This window comes from Ricinus communis, chromosome 8 (genome assembly GCF_019578655.1).
Source record: "Ricinus communis isolate WT05 ecotype wild-type chromosome 8, ASM1957865v1, whole genome shotgun sequence".
NCBI lineage: Eukaryota > Viridiplantae > Streptophyta > Magnoliopsida > Malpighiales > Euphorbiaceae > Ricinus > Ricinus communis.
In genome coordinates, this window is record NC_063263.1 from 3,119,173 (window position 1) to 3,125,731 (window position 6,559).

Here is a 6,559-nt window from a genome sequence, read left to right on the forward strand (position 1 = left end):
CAGTAACATCAAGAACCTTTTTGCCTATGTGGAGCAGAAGATGTAATTAAGACATATATGACGCATGGGCTGATTGATCGGATCAGCATTTCTGCATATAGCTGATTTAAAGTGATTGTCTTTATAGTTGATGCCAATGGTGTTTTAAGTTTGGGATGCTGGCAAATTATGCTCTGGTAAATTGATCAAGATGATATGAATTTAATGCCTAATAGAACTAATGAGCTAGCAGCTGTCTCCGGCTCATCATTTCTGACATATATATATGTCAATTTCAATGTCAGTGTACTATTTGAGCTCCAATTTCATTTCTTGATGTATGGAAAAGGCTTGTGATGGTTTTAATTGGTTTCAGGTTTTTCTAACTTAAACCCTTTTATGGTAGATTTTGCCATATCATAGCTGATAAAAAGGCAAAATATTGAGTCACGAAATGCTTGGCGCCATTGCAAAGAGTAGGGAATCTAGGAATGGCTAACCAGGTTGTGGCTCTGCTGCAGAGACCAACGAAAATCTCTTCCATGTTTCATGCTACTTCAGGTCTAAATTGAGTTGGGCATCTTTTGGTTCAGTGATTTCTATTGTTTGTTACAACTAGGCATCCATTGTTAGTATTAATTTGTACTTTATTTGATGTAATGGAATGTGATCAAGAAAAAAAAAGGACCTAAGAAACATAATGTATTCCTATATATGTTAGGTTGCAGTGAATGTAAAATTAATATGATCCAGTAGCATAACCCATCTATGTCCTTGGTGAGCAAATGCCTCACTGCCAATTAATCAAAGCTGTAGCCCAAGAGTAATAACACCTAGTCCCAGATACTGGTGGATAGACTAAAACTTTCCACTAAAGAAATGATGATGAATGCTGAAAACTCTGGTATATTTGGACTAAAGTTTGATTCTGAATCATCTTCTCTTTCCACCTTTGTTAAACAGTGTCTTAAACCTTCATATTGGTTTATGGGCAAATTTGGTATCAAATTCTAAGACTCTTCTTACTGGATCATTACATTGGTCTGGGATAAGAGTTTGGACCCACCAACTTTCTCTTGCTAAAATGCTTGATGAGGGATAGTAACACAACAGTAGATCAGATTCCATGATGATCTTTCTTACTAATGCTTGAGCAAATTGGACATCTGCTACCTTTCCTCTTGTTTGGTGGTAGTAGAAAGCGATGGTTGTCTACCTTTTCATGTGTCAAAAATCCCAAGAGAGATCATCTTAAAGAGATTCTTTCTCTTCATTCTCAGACAAAGTTTCAACTCCATTTCCCACCTTTAATAATGTAACAAACAATGATTCTAGTAACTACTGTGACAGTGAAGAATCTGCTAAGAAAAGATTGGACAGCTCAGCAGACAATACAGTATGGGAATGGGAAGAAATTGAATGACATGTCAGCGAAGCATTTTTCTTTAAAAGAGGGAAAAAGAAAAAGGCAATTGGTGTTCATAATTGAAGGATATCTTATCCAATTATTTAAAACAAACAGACCCTTATTGCATGTGGATGAGGATGAAATGACCAGGTGTGCAAAGGTTGAAGAACCTAGGATTTCATTCTTAGCTTAGCTTTTGCCAGATGTTGGGGCTGTCCCCTCCATTTGCCCACGGACATGCCCTTGGCTAAGACTATGTTACTCTGGCCTTCCTCCTATACACCAATATTTTATATATGTAAATCAATCGAATAAAATTAGTTGAATACATAAGAATGTATGTGTGCGAGTATATATATATATATATATATATATATATATATATATATATATAGAATAATAGAATATTTAAAATTTAGAAAAAATTTAATAAATTACCATATAGTTTATTATTTCTATTTTAAGATTTATAGTTTAATTTTTTTTCATTTTAGTATTTGTGAATATAATCGTTAGCAAATAACGATCAAATTGTATAACACCATTAGCAAGTACTAACGTAGCAATTGGAAAAACAACAGCTATTACGTATCACATCAAAATCTCTTAACGGTACTATACAATTTGACCGTTATTTACTAACAGTCATATTCACAAGGTACTAAAGTGAAAAAAAGCATACCATATTACCCTAAAATAAAAATACATTAAACTACAGGATAGTTTAATGAAATTTTTCTTAAAATTTAACTAATTGAAGCATCAAAATCACAAGAAAAATGATGTAAAAAGAGAATAAAAATTTATAGAGATTCGAGTATTAACAAATTCTATGTTATTCTTTAACTTTTAATTAGAAATTACTAATCTTATACTCATTCTTTATTATCTATTTCACTCACTCAATTTTATTAATACAAGGAGTTCCTAAGCTCACTCTCATATTTAATATTTAGACTTACACTAACCTCTAAAACTGTATTTTTTATGGCTCACAAACAAATTTTACATTGGTTTTTCTCTCACTAGACTGATTCTCAAATTCTTTCCTAAATATTTTGGCTAATAATCGAACTTTCAAGAGCTCTCAGTGCTCTTCTAACAACCCAAAAGTATTAAATGTGCAAGAAATATGAGAAATTAAAATGCAACATATTGACCTTAAATGAATTGGTATGTATAGTGCAAAACCTTCAAATAGCCATTACAAATACATCGTATGCCAAACCTTCTTCACTAGCTTTGAAATTCCATCAAATGCACTATTGGAGTCTAATCGTGGTTGCTTCTACCAAAATCCGATCGTAGTTGCCAAAAATAGAGATCTTCAATTAGTTTTAATATATTGTCTATTATATATTAAAATTATTTTATTAAATAAAATAAAAGATATATTTTTTTAAAATTAAAATTAATTATTATAATCCTTAAGCTTTTCTACTATTAAGAATTTTTTTTATGTTCATAGGCGATGCCTACACCATCAATAATCTTAGTAAAAAATATTTAATAAATAATAAAAAATAGTGAGTTCTATTTAAAAACTAAGGATCACCGTTTGATCTTTTTTTTATATTATTTAATTATTTTATTTGTACTTATGTATTTTTTAAATAGCGTAAAATACACATGCATAACGTTTATGATTAAATGATAACGTTTATGATTAAATGATTAAAAATAATAATTTATAACGTAGAAAAGTCTAATTGAATCAAAATTGAGTATGAGAGGCCAATTCCAAAAATAAGAAAGTTCATGGCATCATTTATATATTTAGCCATTATTTTTTATTTTAAATATATTATTATTTTATTTAAATTTATACGTTTTTAAATGGCTTATAATAGGTCCAAATTATATATATATATTTAGGATATTTTAGTACTTTAACAGTATATTTTATTTACATAATATGTGGAAAACATATACTTTCACCTCATTTAAGGTTCATTGTCTATTTTCGATAATATCAGCAAACGAGAAAAATATTGAGCTAAATACTCAAAAAAGAACTTAATTGGACATGCTCATATCAAAGTCTAAGATTAAGACGTGTGGATTTGTTGTTTGCTGGGCTAACCAAAAATCACTACTCACATGGGGTATTTAAGTCATTTTTGTATTATTTATTAGGATTTACATTAAGAGTGTGGGATAATATTTTGTGAAAATAAGGATACCTATAGTCTTATCTATTAGATAGACTATACATATTCTTAGGGAGACTTACTTAGAGAATGACTCTTCTCTATATATATCTCTGCAAACCTAGTTCTAAAAGGAGGAGGAAAGCTTTCTCCTATCTATTTTCTCCTACATCTCTCATTTACGTCTCTCCACCATTATTCTCTCTGCAATTCTCTACAGTTCTTCACAAATACTTTAGTTTTAGTTTTCATTGTTCTTTTAGGATTTAAGAAGTTTTTCAAGAAGTTGAAAGTGAGGACCAATCATCTTCCTACTTGAAAGATTCTGGATTTCAGTGGAGCTTTAATTTTCAGTCTTATTTTATGTCTTTCTATTTAATATCAATGATCATTGGGTTAAATATGTTACATTAGTTTCATAAGTGTTTAGTTTAGCCTTTTTACTTATGCATGATCCTTGTTATTTATTTATTTAATGAGTGATTTCTTTACCTTCATATCTTTATTAGCTTCAGTTATTATTGTTAGGTAACTATTATATTAATTTAATAATAGTAATTGTTATGAAAATATTTAGGTTGAATGTATTAGAGGTGTATCTTTGCTTCAATCTGTATTGATAGAAGAAACTTTAGTTACATCATTAGTTCGAATGGCTAAAGAAAAAGGCACATCATCATCTTATTTATTAGATCTAGGCTTAAAGTAAAATAAGGGGATTGCTAAGTAATTGGCTAGGTTAAATATTGTATTTATCATATGGTCTTAAATCATAAGCATTTGTATTGCATATTTATTTATTGTTTGGTTACTTTACTTTATAAATATTATTCTCTAAAAATATTGATGTAGAGTATTTAGATTTATTTTAATAATTTTATGTTGATAATTAGCCTATATAATAAATGGCCTCATAATTTTTTTAGAAATCGACCTCGTGGTGAACTTACCCTTACTATAGGAACGATTCATGCACTTACGAGTACTAAGTTTGAGACATCAAGTTTTTGGCATCGTTGCTGGAAAACTGTATCCAAATTTTATTATTTTGATTGATTGTCAAAAGTGTCTTGTGTTTATTTGTTTTATGATTTGTTTTATTTATGTGTTTTTATTTTATTTTTAAGTTTTTAAATTTGAAAAAAAAATATTTTTGTAATGCAAAGAATGAAAACTAAATCAAATGATTCATCAACTCAAACGATTGAAGAGGAATCAAAGGAAGAAATTGAGATCATGGCAAATCCACCAAGAGAAGTAGAAGCCGAAAGGCAAATCACTATGAAAAATTATACACGGTCTATAATTGGTAACATTATTTTATGCATAATTCTAAGCGATGCATTTAGAAATTATGAACTTAAGAACATACATTTTAATATGTTTCATTCATTTTATGGTATACTTCGTGAGGATACATTAACATTCATTAGAAAATTTTATGCTACAGTAAAGGCTTTAAGTTTAATAATTTTACTCCGCTAATTTTAGTTGCTCAGTAACCATAAATCTTGAAGACCAATATTGATTTTCACATAAAAAAAAGTAATTAGAATTATTTATAAAAATAGAACAAATTCAGGAGGTAATTAATATATTTAGTCTAATTAAATTGGCACTTATAAGTAACCATCAATGTTTTATATATTGCATAATTTCTCAAAATAAATGGTTTCAATTATTGAAAGAAATAATAATTTGATTCTAGAGGATAAAAAATAATAATAATACAATTAAATATATTGTATTTCTATGGATTATAACACCTAAAAAAGAAAAGTTTAAAGAAAAACTTTTATTTCTATATATATATAATAATTTATGAGACTCAATATTGTTTTGATATGTGTACTTAATTTCTGACACATGGAATTTAAGTTTGTATTTAATTTTGTGATTTTTTTATTAATTTATTGATTAATAAATTACATTTCTAATTAAACATTCATTCTAATCCTAAGAAATAACATATTAATAATAAATTAGTTTCCTAATTAGATATTGATTAGTTTTCTAATTAGATAATGATTATTTTAAAAATAGTATATTTATCATATTTTAATATTATATTAACTAATAAATTAATTTTCTAATGAGATAATAATTCTAATTATAGAAAATAATATTTTAAATATTATATTCACTAAAATTAATTTTAATTATATAATAATTTTTAATTATAAAAAATAGTAATATCAATTATATTGGTAGTATTGATTTATATAATATTAGAATTAATAAATAAATATTTTAAAAATAATTTTTATATTATTGTATTAATAAAATTTAAAAATTGAAAATATTTAAAAATAATAGTTAGTTTGCTATTATTTTTTAAAATATTATAAATTAATATTAAATATTAAAAAATATATTCAATTGTATTTATAAATTAAATTTTATAATCAAAATAATAATAATTACCGTGCAACGCACGGGTAAACGACTAGGATAAATTTGTTTTGGAAGCTTATGTGTAATTTTATAATTTCTTTAATTAATTTATTAATTAATAAATTACATTTCTAATTTAACACGGACTCTAATATAAGAGATAGGATATTAATTAAATTTTTATATTATATTAACTAATAAATAATTTTCCAGTCAGATAATAATACTAATTCTATTCTAAAAAATAGTAGCAGCACATTAATTATATTCTAATATTATATTAACTGATAAATAATTTTATAATCGGATAATGATATTAAATCTATCTTAAGAAATAGTATATTAATTATATTTTAATATTATATTAACTAATAAATTAATTTTACAATTAGATAGTAATTTTAATATAGAAAATAATATTTTAAATTTTTATTTCTAATATTATATTTAATAATAAATTAAATTTCTAATTATATAATCAATTTTTAATTCTAAAATAGTAATATTAATTATTTTTATATTTTAATCTATAATATTAAGATTAATTAATAAATAATATTTATATTATTATAATAATAAAATTTAAAAAAAAAAAGTAAGAACATTTAAAATTAGTTTGTTTGTTATT